The following is a 20,116-nucleotide window of genomic DNA, read 5'->3' as shown; positions in this document are numbered from 1 at the left end:
GTTAAAGTTTTTCTTTTTTTTGCTTGGGTTCCTTTAACATTTTGCATGAATACATAGACCATAGAAACACTTCATCTCTACATAGACCATTAAAACCTCATCTCTTTCCCGTTTACTTCTCTCTCATCACAGACTGCTTTTCCAACACTCCTACACATTCTGCAAAGCCTTCTTCTAGTCCTAGCCTCCACATCTCCTGTCTCTACTTCCCTCCCACTTTCTCCTTATTCTATCTCTTGCAATCTGCAAAGATTTCAAAGAAGAAGTCTTTGGAAATGTTCGAAAAGAAGATTTCCAGTCTGGTGAGGCAAGAAGAGGCTTTCTGAAGAGTGAGAAAGGAGAAGTGAAGCCAGCAAAGTCAGGATTGTTTTAGAGGCCAGGAGTTGGGGAAAGGTTGGAAGGGCTCTTGCATTAATGTTTTTGTTCCTGTCACAGTGGACTCAAAAGCCAGGCTGATCTTCTAAATAAGTCATGCATGCAAAGAGGCTTAGCAGAGAGCAAGGACCCTTGAACCAGGAAGTAGACGGCAACCAAATGAAAGAAGAAGGTTCTGATCAGTGGGTGAAAGGTATTGCCCAGAGAAATTCCCTGACCTGCAGAGAATGGCCAAAGCAGCTTGTACAGGTTCTAGTGGTCTCTAGCACAGGGGAAAGGAGCCACTAAAGTGCTAATGAGGCCTGGACATCACTGGAAGAACGTATAGAGTGAGAAGAAAACAAGAGTCAGGACAGATGCTTAGGGAGCAAGTGGGAAAAAAGAGTCAATGAAAGATTCTGATGAGAAACTGTCAGGGATGTGGACGAGGACCACGAGTGTGTGGTGTCCTGGAAATTAGGAAGTATTTTTTAAAGAGACAGTATCGAATGTTTCATAAAGGTCAAGTTTGATAAGGAATGGAAAATATCCATTGGGCTTGGCAATTGGGAAGTTACTGGTGACCTTAACAAAAGCATCTTTAGTGGAATGGTGGGAGCAAAAGGCAGATTGCTCATTAAGAGTGAAAGATGACAAACTCCAGATGAGGACAAGTCTTCTGAGCAGCCCGTCTGAGGAGTGGCACAGGACAATAGCTAGAGGAGTTTATCCCACCCTCCCTCCGTTTCTTCTCCCTTCTTTCTCTTCCTTCTCTCTACATTCATAATAGGCAAGACATACACTTTTTTTTTTTTTTTATGAGATAGAGACGTGCTCTGTCGCCCAGGCTGGAGTGCAGTGGCATGATCTCCACTCACTGCAACCTCCGCCTCCCTATTCAAGCAATTCTCCTGCTTCAGCCTCCCGAGTAGCTGGGATTACAGGCATGTGCCACCACGCCCTGCTAATTTCTTGTATTTTTAGTAGAAATGGGGTTTTGCCATGTTGGCCAGGCTGGTCTCAAACCCCTGACCTCAAGTGATTCGGCTGCCTCGGCCTCCCAAAGTGTTGGGATTACAGGCGTGAGCCACCACGCCCAGCAACATATACTTTTTTAAAGGCTGTTAAGTAGGATCTTGTGATGAAGAGTCTGAAAGTCCAGAATGGAAATGGCACAGATGGAGGCATTGGCCTTGAATAAGAGAAGAAGGAAAGGAATATCTGTTCTTCTGAGGGTGGAGGGAAGGGATTAAGGGAAAGGTGTACATAGGAAGGTTTTTTGAGAAAGCAGGAGGTGATCAGTCAGCAAGTTGAGGGAGTTTGTCTGTTAGCCTACAACCTCCAAGTTCTCTTCAAGGGAGCTAGCAAGATCATCCTCTGAGAGCAAAATTAGGAGGCAGGACAGGCTAAGGGGACAGAGAGAGGTCTGGAATAATGACAGTAGAGAATGGGAGAGGGAGACAAAATAAATGGCACAGAGGGTTCACATGTGTGGGACCACATGTTTGTGAAACCAAGTATATTTGAAACTCATAATACATTTTTCCCCTGCTGCACCTGAATGAGGTGTAGAGATACTCATGTGAGATGTGCTCAGGGATGACAGGTGGAGGTAGATGAGGTGTTCAGTAAGTATCTGCTCTCCACTAGGCAGTGCAGGTTGGTGGTACAGAAATATGCAACTGTGACTTTCCAGTGAGAAGAGATATTTCCATTTGATGAAGTTAATATCAAGGATATGAAGGTCTTCTAAAATTGTTGATTTCAGGCGGAGCACAGTGGCTCATGCCTGTAATCCCAGGAGCAGTTTAGGAGACCAAGGCAGGAGGATTGCTTGAGCCCAGGAGTTCAAAACCAACCTGGGCAACACAGTGAGACCCTATCTCTATAAAAAATAAAAATAAAAAAATTAGCTGGGTGTGATGGCATGTGCCTGTAGTCATAACTACTCAGGTGGGAGGATCACTTGAGCCCAGGAGTTTGTGGTTACAGTGAACCATGACTGTGCCACTGCACTCCAACCTGGATGACAGAGTAAAACCCCAATCTCTAAATAAATACATAAAAATAAAAATATATAATTGTTGATTTCAAGTTTTGGAAGGTAAACAGCAAAATATCAGGTGGTGCTACTTGGTTATTGGACTTGGGATTGTGACTGCCCTTATCTTGAGAACACAACTGAAGTAATTAACTTCCTTCCTGCTCTACCCAAGTAAAGGGAGACAAAAGAATTTCCAACAGATCCAATCTTGACTTTGCAGACAACCTTCAAAGGAAGTAATAGGACAGTAAATTTGGGGAACATGCTCATGAAGTGTCCAGCACATGAGATCATCTATTACAATAACTACATGAAAGCAGAAATACCTTTTTCTTAGAAAAGAGATCTGAATTAAGATAAGGCAGAAGCAAGAGTAAGAGAACAAGAGCCTGAATGAATCAGTTTGTCTTCTTTTCCTGGTGGAGAAAGTAAATCAATCCTCTTGCAGGTAGGCGTCAAAGCAGGAAAAGGATATGGGGAATATTGGAAATAATGTCCAAGGATATGTGGAGACAGTCATGGATATGCTACTCCTTGAAATTGATGTTTGTGTAAGATTTCAGAAAGAAACCCACATCTGAGCCAGAGCTTCTCTTGTGGGATTGATTTTGATTTGAACTGGTAGCACAGCTCCCGTGTGAGTGTGAGTGGGTGATGTAGTGCAGGCCTGTTAGGAACTGGGCTGCACAGCAGGAGGTGAGCAAGCAAAGCTTCATCTGTATTTACAGCCACTCGCCATCACTTGCATTACTACCTGAGCTCTGTCTCCGGTCAGATCAGCAGCGGCATTAGATTCTCACAGGATCGCAAACCCTATTGTGAACTGCACATGCAATGCCATCAGATCTTGGTTGGGTGCTCCTTATGAGACGCTAATGCCTGATGATCTGAGGTGGAGCTGAAGCAGTGATGCTAGCACTGGGGAGTGGCTGCTAATTCAGACTAACATTAGCAGAGAGGTTTGACTGAACAGAGACCATAATAAATCACTTGCTTGCAGACTCATATCAAAATCCTATCAGTAAGTAGTTAAGTGACAAACTGCATCTGGTGGCGGGCTTTAAGTATGAATCTGATGCTTATTTTAGTCTGCATGTGGTCTATTATTTTATTTGCCACTTCTGTCTGTGCCTCTTTCCTGCACTGAACACTTGTCTCAGTCACAGTTTTGGTAAGTCCACAAGCTAACTCTAGCCAAAATCAGAAAAAAAAAAACAACCAAATTCCACTGGAGAGCTTCTTTGAAAAGGGGAAAGACCAAATGATGAGACAGAAGAAGACTCTAAGACTGCCAACAAAAAGAAAGCTTCATTTAAAAGAAAATACTGAGTCCTACTTAAATTACGAGTTCATTGCAACAGGTGATTCACATTCTCCAAGCCCACTTATATAGTACGCGGTGACCAGATATCCAATGAAGCCATGAAGCCTTCAAAACTGCTTTGCCATGTGTAGACCTGCACCCTGCCTTTGGAGTTTTTCAAAAGAAAAACAATGTGAACACGAAGAATAGAAGCAATTACTGAAGGCCAACACTTCATCAAATATGTCTGCACTGAGAGCATCATTCTCAGTGGCTAACCACATTTCTAAACCTAAGAATCCCATTACTGTTGGTGAAGAGTTGATCCTGCCTGCTGCTAAGGACATTTGCTGTGAACTTTTAGGAGAGGCTGCGGTTCAAAAGGTGGCACGTATTCCCCTTTTGGCTAGGATCATAACAAGGCGAATTGATGAAATAACAGAGGATACTGAGGCACAATTGTTAGAGAGGATTAATGAGTAACTGTGGTTCACAATCCAGGTTGACGAGTCTACCAATGTTGATGATAAGGCAACAATGCTTGTTTTGTGTGATATATTTTTCAGGAGGATGGGCATGAGAATGTGTTATGTGCACTTTTGTTGCCAAACAACACCACAGCTACAGAACTATTCAAGCCTTTGAATGATCACATATCAGAAAAACTGAATTGGTCATTTTGTGTCAATATGTACATGGACAGAGTTGCCACCATGACTGGATGGCTTTCTGGTTTCACTGCTTGGACCAAACAGGTAGCTTCTGAATATAAGTCTGTGGACTGTGTCATCTATAGAGAAATGCTGGTTAGCTGAAAAACGTCATCTGAACTTAACAACGCTTTGCAGAATGTGATTAAAATTATCAACCACATTAAAGTATATGCCCTTAACTCACCTCTGTTTGCTCAGCTCCATAAGAAGATGGACACAGAACACACATGCCTTCTCTTATACACAGAAGTGGGATAGCTTTCTAAAGGTAGATCGCTGGCCAGAGTTTTTGAGTTACTACAGCTGCACCAGGGATTTCTTTTAGAAAAACAGTCACTACTGGCTGCACATTTCAGTGACACAGAATGGGTCACAAAATTTGCTTACTTGTGCAACATATTCAACCTACTCAACAGACTCAATCTGTCACCTTAGGGGAGAATGACAACTGTGTTCAAGTAGGCAAATAAAGTGGCTGCCTTCAAAGCCAAAATGGAATTACGTGAGTGATGAGTGAACATTGGAATTTCTGACATGTTTCAAACATTAGCAGAGATTTTGAAAGAGACTAAGCGAGGGCCTGGTGCATGATCACCTATCTTAGCTTTCAAAAGAGTTTAAGCATTACTTCCAACCACAAAAGACCCCCAAACTGGGAAGGAATGGGTCTGTGAACCATTTCCAAATAAGCCAGGTAGGTCAACTGGTTGAGATCACAAATGACAGTGACCTTAAAAGTATATTCAAGACAACTTCTAATCACCATACCTTCTGTATTAAAGTCAAGGCAGAATATCCTAAGATTGATATAAGTACATCGAAAAGCTTGCTGCCATTTCCAACATCCTGTCTTTGGGAAGCAGGGCTTTCTGCAGTGACAGCAACCAAAATGAGATTATGAAGTAGATTGGACATAAGCAACACACTTCAGGTGTCACTGTCTCCCATCACCCCCAGATAGGACCGTCTAGTTGGAGGAAAACGAGTCAGGGCTCCCACTGATTCTACATTATTGGGAGTTGTATAATTACCTAATCATATATTACAATGTAATAATAATAGACATAAAGTGCACAATAAATGTAATGTGCTTGAATCGTCCCGAAACCACCCCCCACTCCTGGTCCATGGAAAAATTATCTTCCACAAAACTAGCTGCTGGTACCAAAAAGTTGGGGACCACTGATGTAGTGCAAAGGGGAAGGAAATAGCTAACATTTGTTGAGCCCCGACTAAGTGCTAACAACTCACTTTTCCCCATTTGATTAACATAACACTGTGCCATAAATATGACTTCCTACATTTCATAGGGGAAAGAATCTGGGGCTCAGAGTAGCGTAAGAAGTTGCCCAAGTTTACATGCACAGACCGTCCTGTGCATCTCAGATATGGACCATGGAGACAGGCAGAGCAGGCCTGAGATCTGGCTCTGCCACTAATCAGCCCTGTGACTTGGGAAACCAGTGAAAGGTAGTATCCAGGATGGTCGGTTTTATATATCAGCTTGGCTAAGCTACTGTCTCCAATTACTCAATCACAGATGCTATTCCAGGCATCGCTGTCCTCAATCAGAGAACGTGTTTTGTAGATGTCGTTAAAGTCCATAATCAATTGCCCTTAAGTAAGGAAGGTTATTCTAGATAATCTGGGTAGGCCTGATTCAATCAGTTGAAAGGACTTGAAAGCAGGGCTAAGGCTTCCCTGAAGAAGAAAGCCCATCTGTGGATCAGCTTCCCTGAATGCCTCAAATTCCAGCCTGCCTTTCTCAATGGCCTGCCCTATGGATTTTGGACTTCTTCAACCAACCCCACAATCACATAAACCTACATATAAAAATTCTGAATATCTCTTGCTGGTTTGGTTTCTCAGGTGGAACTCTGATACAGTGCCTCCCTCATGTGTGGTGAAGATTCATTGAAGTCATGGTATTACCAGATGGGAAGCATTTGACATGGTGCCAGGAACATTCAAACAGGTTTGAAACGTGGTCGTTATTACTGTGAGGACTTGGCAAACACCAGGTTAAGCCTACATCTAGTTGGCTCTCAAGCCTGACACTTTACCCAGCATAGACTTGGTCAACAGCTGTAGTTACCAGTTCTATCACACATTCAATGGGACCTACCACAAACTCAGTGTGACCTTGAGCTGGCTACAAACCTGATGGGCCCTGCCTTCCTTCCTGTAAAGGGAGGGGAGTGTGTACCAAATGATTTTTGTACAAACTTCCAGCTCTGATGTTGTCTGGGTCAGTTTTGACCTAATTGATGAGATTGTTATTGGGCCATGTCTACTTCCTCCAGCCACCAGACAAGATTTGTTCCATTACTGGCACATTCAGAGCTCCTCCTTCATAAATGGCCCTCTAATCACTGGGTGGTTTATGGCCTAAGAAAATGCAAACTGAGTTTAATATTAACTTGAGCAAAGCATTCATGTCAATTTAGTCAGTGGTTCTAGAGTTCCCACTCTCTCCCAGACGATGGGCCGTACAATATATTAAAAAAGCATTAAATTGGTCCCTGCCCTTAAGGAGCACAGGGAGACCTCCAAAAATCAGATCCTACTGTGAGGGAGTAGGTAATTAAGTCTAAGCACTATAAGAGTTGATAGTAAGGAGGCAGTAAGATCATTCTGGGCTGGAATGATCAGAAAAGCTTAGCAGAAGAGATAGGAATTTAGATAGGTGAGATGTGTATGTAAGAGGTAAGAAGGAATTTAAATCTTCCACTTTTCCGGTGCATCATGCATCTCAAAATCCAATGGGTATGATTTTGGGAGCTCTTTACATTACTGCTTGTCTTTGCTGGCAGAGAATCAAGAAGCAAATGCCACGAGATTTCAGGCTTTCTCTCCTATTCTCTGACGTCCTCATTAACCACCATTGTTCTCCGCAAAGATGAGCATGCACAGTAAGTTCACTACATCACAAACATTTATACACACGTATCTACAGATGCCCTGACTGTCCCATCATTCGTGCATTTGGGGACTCTGATAGTAGAATAAGTTTCATTAAGGTGGGTGGGTGCTAATTAATGTTTCTCTTGTCTGCTACGTATATCTTGCCTTCCACAAAGCAAGCCTTCAATAAATATTTATGGAATAAATAAATGAAAGTATAATCACTCTCCAGACTACGGGAGACACAAAGGAAAGTTTCCCTATCTGAAACTTTCAATGGCATTAAAACCCTAATAACGGTGAGTCTTAAACTTTGAAGATTCTTTGATTTTTAACGTCAGCCCAATCTAACTCACTGCTCCCACTTTTAAAAAAATATTGCTTACATCCTACCATCAGGGCTTCTTATTCAAAGAGCCATTGATAGAACCACAGCCAAAAACTTGCTGGAGCTGAACAACAACAACAAAAAAAAAAACAGTGGGTGTAGGTAGAAGAAAAGTTATGCTTGAATGACAAGCAAACACCAGAAGGATTAATTTTACAAGCTCACCTTTGCGATCAGATAAAGGCAGCATGACTTTTTAAAGACAATATTTATTTTTATCAGTTTAATAAACAGCTCTTAGCAACATTGATAGTCATCCTTCATGGACAAAAACAAAGAAGGCTTATTAACTTAAATTTAAATTGTTCACTAATCTTACTTCAGTTTGTTGCCTCTTTCATAATGATATTTCGCTAAATGAGTCTTAAAAAAAAAACTTGGTGATGTGTGTAAACAAGCCAGAAATTCTCAAGACTGTGGTCTAATGAAAGCAAATAAATAGAGTTTACAAAATAATTCAGAACACTGAAAGAGACAGTGTTTGGGATGTAAATATAGATTTCTACAAACAAGCAGCTAATAATCATAAGTCAACATTCATAAGGATCACTCTAAAGACTGGAAGTGGAAAAAATATCCTCTGGATTCAGAAGTCTCCTAGCCAATTGCAAAATAATTCTGTCCATGGAGTTCCAATTTGATGATTATTAACGTTTATATTCCAACAAATTTCTGAAAACATGTATTGAGCACCAGCTATGTGCAATGAGTAGTTCTCAAAACACTGCATCCAATCAATGCAACCAGTCATTACTTATTTGCCAAGGATTGTATTATGTATGTATAATGTAGTATGTATAATGTAATGTACACATGCTGTTTTTGCCTGATCAACCTCTGTGAATTCCCCCTTCTTCTGTTAACAATGCCTGAATTTTCCTTTGGGCAGCCACTCTACTTTATTCCACACACTGTGCTCAATAGACTGACCTCACCCTCCTAGCTCCAAGGGTCTTTAGGTGATCATGACCTGCTCAGTCCTATTTTGGCCTCAGTGATTGATTTAGAGATGGGCATAAATACAGACTGAAATAGAGATGGGTTTGGTTATATAAGCCAGGTCAATAAGACTAAATTCAGTAGCGGGGGATGTTGCTCAAAAAACTTGGGCAAGAGAAGCTGTCCTCCTGTAGCTTGCAAACTGTGAGGCTGATAAGCAAGACCCTGGTTAGGAAGAGGGTGGAGAGCACGTCTGACTTTGTGATGGTGCTGCATATCTTCCACTTGCTCCAGGTCTACCCTCTCCCCCTCTCTCTCAGCTGACTACATAAACTCTTCTCTGGCTTCCAAATGGGAGTGCTGACAGAAAAATTGGTTTATTTATTTCCCTCTCTGTGGGGCCTCCTGGGACTGGCTGTGTCTCCCTACTGAAAGCTGCAGCTCTCTCAGGGAACTGTCTCCACACAGCTCTTGCTCTTCAGGTTCCAGCAGCCACTCTTGCTTTGCTCCTTCAGGGTTAGCGACAACAGTGTCCCACTATTACTTAATCTTGGTACTTCAATATCCCTTGAATTTCTTAAGCCCCACCCTCATCTTTGTAAGTAGTCTTCTTTTTAAAACCCAATTGGACGCAGCCATCTATTTCCTGCCAGAACCCCAACAGATACAATGCCAGCATTTGTGTTCTGGGTTTAGACATGCCTAAAGATAGTGACACTCTTGGACTCTTCTCAGTTTCTTGAGCCAGTAAATGCCCTTTTTCCTTAAGCCTGTTTGGTTTTTCTGTTGCTTACAACAGACAGTCCTAATAGAGTCTGCTAGACTATCGAGATCACATAGGCTCATACAAGACGCGTTTTTAAAGGGAGCAGGCATTGTTATGGACTGAATTGGGTACCCCCCAAAATTCATATGTGGAAGTCCTAACCCCAAATACACTAGAATATGACTGTATTCGGAGACAGGATCTTTAAACGGGTAAGTTAAAATGAGGCCTTATGGCGAGTCCTAATTCAATATGACTGGTGTCCTTATAAGGAGAGGTGGTTTGGACACATGTTCAGAAGGAAGACCATGTGAAAACACAGGGAGAAGGCGGCCATCTATGAGCCAGGACAGAGACATTAGAAGAAATCAATCCTGCTGATCCCTTGATCTGAGACTTCCAGCCTCCACAACTGTGAAAAAGTGAACTTCTATTGTTTAAGCCACCTGGTCTGTAGTACCTGTTTTTTTTTTTTCTTTTATGGGGCAGCCCAGGCAGATTCATCTAGGCACCTATGGACTAGAACTAGGGGAGACACTTGTAAAGGCCAGCTGCTGCCTCCAGCTCTCTGAGCCAGCATGGCCTCCTAGCTGTGGCTGATATGTCTCTCCCTACATTGGATCCATTTGCCTTGGCTACTCACTGGCCCATCTTCCGTATTTCCCAGTCCGTAGTAACCAAAACTAATTGGCTTGGTTAACTACTGTCATTACCATTGGGTGAGACCTTTGCACAGGCCCACCTCATGGGTTTCTGGCTAGCAATGCGTAAGCTGCCTTTGGGTCCTATGCCCACATCTGGTTCCACCAGTGGCTGCTATGTGTCGGGGATAGTTCCATGATGGTCCCCTGTGTAGAACATGGTGGGGGTGCTCAGCTGCAGTGTGAAAGGGACGACAGACACAGCTGGCATTTGACAAGTCCAACACTGGGTCCCCTGAGCGAGTGGCATTGCTAATTATATGAAAACATCAATTCCAACACACCCTGCTCAGATTTGGCCTCAGTTTTTACTGTGCAGCCAATTGCTCATTCCAGTCACTCACAAGGCCACTCTCTTGACCTTGAGTTTTGTGAGATTCCCCAGAATCCTTACCCCAGCCACTTGGCTGGCTTGAGTTAGTTTGATGTGAGTTGATGTTACTTTGAAACAAAAAAGCCCTGATTAAAATAGTTTCCAAAGAAAGCCGCAATTTGGTCCAGGAAAGAGGGATCTGTTTATGAGTAAACATGAGTGTTACAGATTATTTACAGATTATTCCTGACAGTGCCATCAACTGTATGACTGACTGTGCGAGTAGTCAACTCTTCATCTAAATGAAATGGAAGGAAAAACAAACAGTGTTTTCCACATCCCAGGAACGCTGCCAGAGGTTCTGAAGAAGGTATCTCATGAGGTCTTCGGCTCCTTTCTCAGGCAGGAATTCTTTTCTTCTAGTTCCTTGATCCCGAAAAGGAAAATAATTTCAAGTTTCCTGAATTGATCAATTGATTAATTGATGTTTTTTACTGCTCCACTGACTTTGCTTTCTTTACTTTCTTTTTACTTTACTCACTTCCTGACACCTCAGAAGACAGAGGCATCTCTTGGTACAGGATTTAAGTGGGTGCAGGATTTCAGTTTCATGATCCGTGGCACAGATACCATACGTTCGAAAGTTTAATTCATTTCTGTCTTTGGTCATTTCCCCTTTCGGGGAGTTTGTGGGTAGTACATGGTGTTGGCCTGCGGTAGAACATGAGCTTGTAGGGTATTTAGGCTTTCAAGCCTGCTCTGCTGCCCAGTGACCCATCCAGCAGAATGTTTGCCCAGTGGGATTTCACAAGTGCCACAGAACAGGGACTGCTTCCCCTTTTGGCACAGGATGTTGATTTTTGTTAACCTATCTCTGTTCCACCCTTATATGTTTAGCGGGGGTGCTGTTCAGCAAATATTCACTCTGTCTCTTTTCCTCACCTATATTAGGAGTATCATAATCTCTCCATTGATGTTGGAGCTGGTCATGGAGTTGTTCTGGCCAATGAATGTGAGCAGAGGCTTTGAATGTGCCTGCACCCTTTGCCTTGACTTCTCAGTCTTTTGTGTTCCTTCCTACCCTACCATTAAGAAGAGCTTGCCCCAGGTAGCCACTGTTCCTCCAGTGTGGGTCCCAAAATGAGAGACTCATGGGACAGACCTGAGCCTCACCCACAGCACAGAGCAGGGCTGCTGTAGCTGACCAGCCAACCTGTGGGCAAGAAGTAAATGTTTTGATACTGCAAACCACTGAGAATTTTTTTTTTTTTTTTTTGAGACAAGTTCTCACTCTGTTGCCCAGGCTGTATTGCAGTGGTGCTATCACAGCTCACTGCAGCCTTGAGCACCTGGGATCAAACAATCCTCCCACCTCAGTCTTCCAAGTAGCTGGGACTACAGGCATGCACCATCACTCCCAGCTAAACCCAGAAATTGTGCAACATTATCACAACAAAAGCTGATTAATATAGCTGGTAAAGTTTCCCAAGGAAGGGAGGAATGGTTCTATTTGGGATTTAAAAGTGAGGAAGTAGGTAGGAAAGAAAGTCGAAGGGCTTTTTTGGATAAGGAGGCACTCTATATCCAAAATCAGATTAGAGTATTCCAAACACCACACCCCTGAGAGATGCTAGAAATGTTTCGAAATGACTAGAGTCCAATAAAGTATTCTTTATGCCGTGTTTTATATCAAACTTTAATAATTAGTGACACTATTAAAACTCAGGCAATGATATGCAGAAACTGGAATCTGGTCCCCTTCCTTACGCTACATACAAAAATTAACTCCAGATGGATTAAAAACTTAAAACTACAAAAAAAAAAAGAAGAAGAAAATCTAGGCAATACCATTCAGGACATAGGCACAGGCAAAGATTTCATGACAAAAATGCCAAAAGCAATTACCTCAAAAGCAAAAACTTAACAAATGGGATCTAAAATCAAAGAGCTTCTGCACAGCAAAAGAAACTATCATCAGAGTGAACAGACAACCTACAGAGTGGGAGAACATTTTTGCAATCTTTCCATCTGACAAAGATCTAATATCCAGGATCTACAAGGAACTTAAACAAATTTACAAGAAAAAACAATCCCATTAAAAAGTGGGCAAAGGACATGAACAGTCACTTCTCAAAAGAAGACATACATGTGGCCAAAAAAAATATGAAAAAAGCTCAACATCACTGATCATTTGATAAATGCAGATCAAACCCACAACAAGATAGTATCTCATGACAGTCAGAATGGAGATTATTAAAAATCCCAAGAAACAATAGATGCTGGCAAGATTGCAGAGAAAAAGGGATACTTTTACACTATTGGTGGGGATGTAAATTAGTTTAACCATTGTGGACAACAGTATGGCGATTCCTCAAAGACCTAGAGGCAGAAATACCATTTGATCCAGCCATCCCATTACTGGGTATTTACCCAAAGGAACATAAGTTATTCTTTTATAAAGATACATGCATACATATGTTCACTGTGGCACTATTCACAATAGCAAAGACATGGAATCAACCTAGATGCCCATCAATGATATGATAGTATGGATAAAGAAAATGTGGTACATATACACCAATGGAATACTATGCAGTCATAAAAAGAAATGAGGTCATGTCTTTTGCAGGCACATGGATGGAGTTGGAAGCCATTATCCTCAGCAAAGTAACACAGGAACAGAAAACCAAACACTGCATATTCTCATTTATAAGTGGGAGCTGAGTGATGAGAACACATGGACACATGGCGGGGAACAACACACACTGGGTCCTGTTGATGGGGGGTCGGGGGGAGGGAAGGCATCAGGCAGAATAGCTAATGGATGTTGGACTTAATACCTGGGTGATGGGACGATCTATGCAGCAAACCACCATGGCACACGTTTACCTACGTAACAAACCTGCACATCCTGCACATGTACCCCTGAACTTAAAAGTTGAAAGAAAAAAAAACACCTAGGCAATAATTACAGTCCCAGACAAGGTTCTATAATAAAGAAATACTAGGTTGGGCACGGCGGCTCATGTCTGTAATTCCAGCACTTTGGGAGGCCCAGGTGGGCAGATCATGAGGTCAAGGAGTTCAAGACCAGCCTGGCCAACATAGTGAAACCCCATCTCTACTAAAAATACAAAAAAATTAGCCAGGCATGGTGGTGCTGCCTGTAATCCTAGCTACTCGGGAGGTTGAGGCAGAAGAATTGCTTGAACCCGGGAGGCAGAGGTTGCAGTGAGCCAAGATTGCACCATTGCCCTCCAGCCTGGGGGGACAGTGCGAGACTTCATCTCAAAGCAAAATAACAACAAAAAAACAAAAACAAAAACAAAAAAACAGGAAATACCTTGGGAATCAGATAGAGATATAGAATCCTAATAAATGTTAGAATCTTATGTTCTGGAATGACCTATGTTAGATCATTTTTATGCAGAATACACAAGTATTAAGGATACACTTTCAACTGTGTTTTTATTAAAAATACCTTGACGATAATTGTTAAAACAGACATCTGAGACAAAAATTAACTTTTATATTTATAGAACAAGATTGAAAAGTTACTTGTTCGTTTTTTGAACCGTAAGTTTGCACCTGTTAAAATGAATATAGATAGAATTAAAATCCTTATTATAGCAAAGTTATTAGAGTCTGCCAATAATGGATTAACTAATAATAATATTGATATTTATTTCACTCTGATACAAACTATATATTTAATTTCATGTTAAGCAACATTTGATGCAACAAAATACCTACATAACAAAATAATTCAGACTTACCCCTTACCCATGGAGTTTGTTTTCATAGGAGCTGATCTACATTCAATGACTGCAAACTACTTGAACAAGTTTTACTTGTGTTTCTAAGAGACAGGTTTTTAAATAACATTTATTTTTTTATTTTTTTCCTGGCATTAACTGGGGACAATCTTGCCACAATTTTACTTTACAAAAACTACAAGGAAGGAACACTCAATTTGACGTTCACGTAAAATATAATTACCCACTTTTCTTCCTTTACAACATGTACTCCAGAGACAGGATGACAAGCCAGAGGCACATAACGCACTGCCTGTCATTAATAACAAGTACATGCTTTTGAAATGATTTCACAGTAATGCTTATTCAAAATATCCTTTATTTGCTTTTTTGACTATTTTATGAACGTTGTAGCCCCTCAACAAGTATTGCCTGTTTCAAAGCAATGACATAAATAGGAATTTATTGAATTAAAAAGTTCACCAGGTACAATTATAAATAAGTATTATAAATTTTAACATGTACAAAGTGTCATCTCTGCGCATGACTCTCAAGGTGGTCATGCTGGCAGGCTCGTGGTGCCTAAGTCAGGATTGCAGAGAGCTGGGAGAAGCGGTTCTCCACCTTGTCCTAAAGAAGTGTCACTCATCCTTCGAGGCTCTTCTCAAAGACCACGTGTTAAATGAAGTCTTTCTAGTGTCTCCCGAGAAAACATGATCTCTTCCTTCTTTAAATCCGTAGAGCATCTATTTTTTCTCTATAATAAAGCTAATAATGGTAAAAATCACACTGCCTTGTCATTGAGAACTTCCACTATGCTTCAACCATGCTGAAGTCTACAGCCGGTGTCTCCTTTCTTCTTTGTAGCACTCCTGCAAAGAAGGTATCATTCTTTCCTCTTTATAGAAGAAAAAATTGGGCAAGGATTGGAATTCAGGCTATAACTGCAAAAATGGTAGTCTTAACAACGCTGTTTTCACACTTGATTTGCAGTTGAGTTGTGTGTGACTTTTGTCTCCCTGCTCTGTGAGGTAGTTCTTCCAGCAGGTACTACTGTGACCCTTTCTATCCCATGGGAGTGTTTTGCATAGTAAGTAGTCAACAGAAATGAATACTGTATTTCTTTCTTTCTTTTTTTTAGACAGGGTTTTGCTCTGTTGCTCAGGCTGGAGTGCAGTGGGGCAATCATAGCTCATTGTAACCTCAAACTCCTGGGCTCAAGTGATCCTCCTTACCTCAGTCTCCCAACTAGCTAGGACTACAGGTGCATGCCACCACGCTCAGATAATTTTTTAAAATTTTTGTAAAGATGCAGTCTCTCTGTTGTCTGGGCTGATCTCCAACTCCTGGCCTTGGCCACCCACAGTGCTGGGATTACAGGCCTGGCTCTGGTGTCTGGCCAATACTGTATTCCATATATTCCAAACAGCAGCCCCTTTTTCTACATTTAAGCATCTCTTAAATTGGAACATATGTTCAATTGATGCCTTGATTTATATGGTAGTCTTTTCTTATTTTCTTTTCCTAAAAAGCTGTTATTAGCTCTTAGTTGTCTCCTAACCAATTTAATCTTAGAATCAAGGAGTAGTTATGCAAATAAACTGGGTAGAACTCAACCTAACGAGAGACTGCTCAGAGAAAAGATCAAGGTAGCTTTCTTTAGGTTTCTTAATGTTATAAGAGTATTAAGCACAGGGGGAATTCAGAGGATAATCCATCTGAAAATAAAAGGGAAGGTGATCAGAGGTGGCTTAGTAAAAATGAAAAGTCAGTGGTTTCAAGGGAACATACAGATAACACCAAGATCTCATGAGGAGAGGACACTTCCAAACGCTTGCTTTCCTGTGAATCTAACACCAAGGTAAGCCAGAAACACAGCTGGAGGGTAACTGGGGGGATTCTGAGGCCATCTGACCCTGAACTACACATACTCCATTCCCCGACATCCTGGCAACAGCATTGTAATGAGAAAGATCACATTAAAATGCTGCAAACAGTCTTTGAGGCAAGGACATGGGTAGTCTGTCTTCTAGCTGTAGCTGTAGCTTGAAGAAGTCCTGGGAGAGTTTGGTAGTGATGCCATGAAGGGAAATGATTAAGTATAAAATGATTAACAAGCCTGTGTTCTTTTGTCTCCTCCTTGTCTTGCTTTGGACATCGGCCTTATGGCTTGAAAGGAAATGTAGTAGATTATTTTTTTTTCCATTAGCTTAGCTTGGAAGAGAAGAGAGAACTTTAAATAGTTGTGTTGGGGAGAGGGGCTTGGGGTTTAGGGAGGTTTCGTGTTTTTATAAATAGAAAAGACTTGAGAATGTTTTTATGCTGAGAAGGTAGAGCCAGAAAAGAGAGAGAAAGAGAAAGAGAGAAAGAGAGAGATGGAGACAGAGACTGTGGTAGAAATTAGCTAAAGGGAATAATTGAAGGAGAAAGTTCTCAAAAGTAGCAGTATTAAATGGGGGCTCAGGTCACAAAGAGAGTATTATCCTTGGTCTGAAAGAGAATGCCTTTCTACTGAGCTGCAGGAACGTGTTAAGAGTGGGCACAGATGTGGATGTATTTAGAGTAGGGTAGGGTTGAAATTGAAAAAGGGAATAGTTAATGGTTTCTGAGATTTTGTGGAGTAGATGAGGCTCACTGCTAAGAATGAGAGGGACATAAATGAAAGGCTTCCAGAGATTGGTAAGAGTTTGCAATGAGTGTGCAGTGGACAGTGAGAGAACTGCCCTGTGCTGAGGGCATAATTGAGATTGGAAACTGTCTTGGTCCATTTATGCTACTATAGCAAAGGACCACAGGTTGGGTCACTTATATATAACAGGATTTTGTTTCTCACAGTGCTGGAGGCTGGGAAGTCTAAGACGAAGGCACTGGCCTTGGTGAAGGCTGCTCTGCTTCCAAGGTGGTGCCTTATGGCCACATCCTCTGGAAGGGTCAAACGCTGTGTCCTCACATGACAGAAAAGCAAAAGAGCAAAAGGGGCTAGTTTCTTCCAGCCCTTTTATAAAGCACTAATCCATTCATGAGTGATACGGTTTGGCTGTGTCTGCACTCAAATTTCATCTTGAATTGTAATCCCCGTAATCCCCACATGTTGTGGGAGGGATCCGGTTGGAAGTGATTGGATTATGGAGGTGGTTTCCTTCATGCTGCTGTTGTGATAATGAGTGCGTCTCATGAGATCTGATGGTTTTATAAGCGTCCGGCATTTCCCCTGCTCGCACTCGCTCCGTTCTGCCACACTGGGAAGAAGGTGCCTGCTCCTCCTTTGCCTTCTGCCATGATTGTAAGTTTCCTCAGGCCTCCCCAGCAATGCAGAACCATGAATCAATTAAACCTCTTTCTTTATAAATTACCCAGTCTTGGGTATTTCTTCATAGCAGCATGAAGATGAACTAATACAATGAGTGATTTAGTCACTCTACAAAAGGCCTCACCTCTCAGTACCACTACAATGAAGATTAAGTTTCAACATACGAATTTTGTGGAACTCTCAGGCCACAGCAGAGACCACTTGTACTTGGCATGGTCTGTATGGCATTATGTGTTTCTGCAATTGTGACTATTTGGGGGTAAAGAAAAAGGAGAAGAGACAGATTTCTATCGTGGGTGGAGAAAGTAGAAAAGTTTTCTGAGACAGAGACCACTGGGAAAGTTAGACCAATATTAGCTGCCGTCTGTGGGAATGTAGGTCTTCACAGTGTGTCTCATGTTTGGTTTAAAGCACTTCCAAAATATCAGACAGTTATGTCTGAATGGAATCACACAAATGTATCACAAAGCCAAACATAACTTTTTTTTTAGTTTCTAAAATGTGTGGGTTCTTGTTCCTATATATAACTTTCTGTTCTTCAGAGAAGAGCCACATAGAAAGGGCAGGCACTGGTCTTACAGGGATCACCTTATAGGATCTAAACCAATACATCCCTTACACTTTACTTACAATACAGCATACAATGCCTCTGCTAATGACTTGAGCATTGTATTTCTTGGATCTGTGATCACTTATTATTTTAACCTTTCAAAGCCAATACTTTTAGAGCATTCAACTCAAACTACTTTTATTGGCCTGGAAATGTTTTATTGCAGTTTGGCTGACATTTTCTTTTAATAATGTCATTAGCACTCCTTAAAAATGAATTCTGTTGGGGTATATAGTACTACCTTTGTTTTGAGAAAATGTTATGATTTTGTGTGTACATGAGGTGGATCCCATAGCTACAAACATTAGCAATATGTTTCTGATTCAACAGAAAGATCTTTCTGATTCTACAGGCACGCTTCTGTTTCTATTAAGCATAAGTAGCTTGGTTGGTAAAAAGACCTGAATTTAGATGTATTTTTTCAGAATTAAGTTGAATTCTCAACATCTTTTAAGAGGGAGTCCAGCTTCAGAGTCACTAGGCTTAATTAAAATCTCTAGCACTTAGTCTGTTTATATGCCTTACCTACTTTGTAGGTTTAGCTCTGGTAACTGTTGTTATGCTGACACTGGTTTCCAGTGGGTCACTAAAATCAAATTAATGCAGGCATCTGAAAAGTCAGACATCAATTGTGTTCATTCATTAAGATTCCCTAAAAGGTACAAAATAAGGAAACATGATTCTGTTTAACCTTGAAGTATCCTGAATGGATGGACATAGACTACGAGAATTTTAGTGGAAAAATAAAAATTATTTGTAAGAAAAAACCTAAAGAACAAAAACCAAAAGCAATATAAGAACAAAATTCCTTTCTATACCAATTCTTTTCTGAATACATAAAGACTCAAGGTCCAAACTCCATTTCCTAGGCCTTTGGAAATGCCTTTAGAGCGTACTCAATACTGTACATTCTGTACTACTATTGAGAGCACTCTATACTGTACATTCACTTTCTTGGTCCAAGTGCAGTAGTTCTCAAAGTCTGGTGTCCACCATCAGGCCTAGGAACCTGCTAAAAATGTCAAGTCTTGAGCCTCACTCTAGACATCCCAAACCAGAAACTTGATGGGTGGGGCCTGCAATTTGTGTTTTAACAAGTCTTCAGCCGGGCGCAGTGGCTCACTCCTGTAATCCCAGCACTTCTGGAGGCCGAGGTGGGTGGATCACGAGGTCAGGAGTTCAAGACCAGCCTGGCCAAAATGGTGAAACTCCATCTCTGCTACAATTACAAAAAATTAGCTGGGCGTGGTGGGGGGTGCCTGTAATCCCGGCTACTAGGGAAGCTGAGGCAGAGAACTGCTTGAACCCGGGAGATGGAGGTTGCAGTGAGCTGAGATCGTGCCACTGCACTCCAGCCTGGGCAACAGAGTGAGACTCCATCTCAGAAAACAAAACAAACAAACAAACAAAAAACAAAAGTCCTCCAGGCACTCTTTGGTTTGCTCTAAAGTTTGGGAACTTCTGGCCTACAGCGTTGTTCTCAAGTATTTGTGTACACCTACACCACAAGCTCCTGGAGGAGCTTGACTTAACATGAGTCTGTCACTTAGCCCCTGAGATTTGGAGGCAGTAAACGCAGGAAGCTGCGTGCGAATCTGCATATATATATATATATATATATATATATATATATATATATATATATACACAGTAGGTGATTCTGCTGCAGGTGGTCTGTAGAACACAATTTGAGAAATTCTGCCTTGAAGTAGAATTTAAGTGTTGACAAAATTAGCATTTCCCCCCACAAAATCCTCCTCCATAGCTGAGCAAAAACCTTTGAGCTCTGACTTACAAATATCTATAAATTTCACTTAGCCTGCAGAGTGCCTGCTTCTGAAGAGGTGTGCAGGCTTCCCTCATCACTGCCATAGGGGACTGGAGCTTCTGTGTGCTCCGGGTGTGAGGCTTTGCCTGCCTCTGCTACAGGTGTGCCCCTGTTTCATCACAGGGATGTATGCTCAAAGGATGCGGCATAACCCACACCTCCACAGAATGTACAGCATTGAGTATGCT

General features: G+C 41.6%; 1 protein-coding gene and 1 long non-coding RNA gene across 3 annotated transcripts in view; one reads left to right on the top strand and one right to left on the bottom strand.

The window, feature by feature from the left end:
- LOC129486383 (uncharacterized) overlaps window positions 1-20,116 on the bottom strand; it is a 35,012-nt gene that overhangs the window by 12,480 nt on the left and 2,416 nt on the right. For both annotated transcript variants that reach the window (XR_008658947.2, XR_008658948.2), the window contains exon 3: window positions 18,626-18,710. This is a non-coding gene — a long non-coding RNA (uncharacterized lncRNA). The remainder of the gene's footprint in view (window positions 1-18,625; window positions 18,711-20,116) is intronic.
- Window positions 15,832-20,116, top strand: part of DNAJC5B (DnaJ heat shock protein family (Hsp40) member C5 beta) — an 84,721-nt gene continuing 80,436 nt past the window's right edge. The window contains exon 1 of the mRNA XM_055286207.2: window positions 15,832-16,041. The gene's annotated coding sequence lies outside the window, so the exon portion shown is untranslated. The remainder of the gene's footprint in view (window positions 16,042-20,116) is intronic.

The sequence above is a fragment of the Symphalangus syndactylus genome, chromosome 7 (genome assembly GCF_028878055.3).
Source record: "Symphalangus syndactylus isolate Jambi chromosome 7, NHGRI_mSymSyn1-v2.1_pri, whole genome shotgun sequence".
Lineage (NCBI taxonomy): Eukaryota > Metazoa > Chordata > Mammalia > Primates > Hylobatidae > Symphalangus > Symphalangus syndactylus.
The sequence above is the reverse complement of the archived record's forward strand: the minus strand, read 5'-3'. Positions and strand labels throughout refer to the sequence as shown.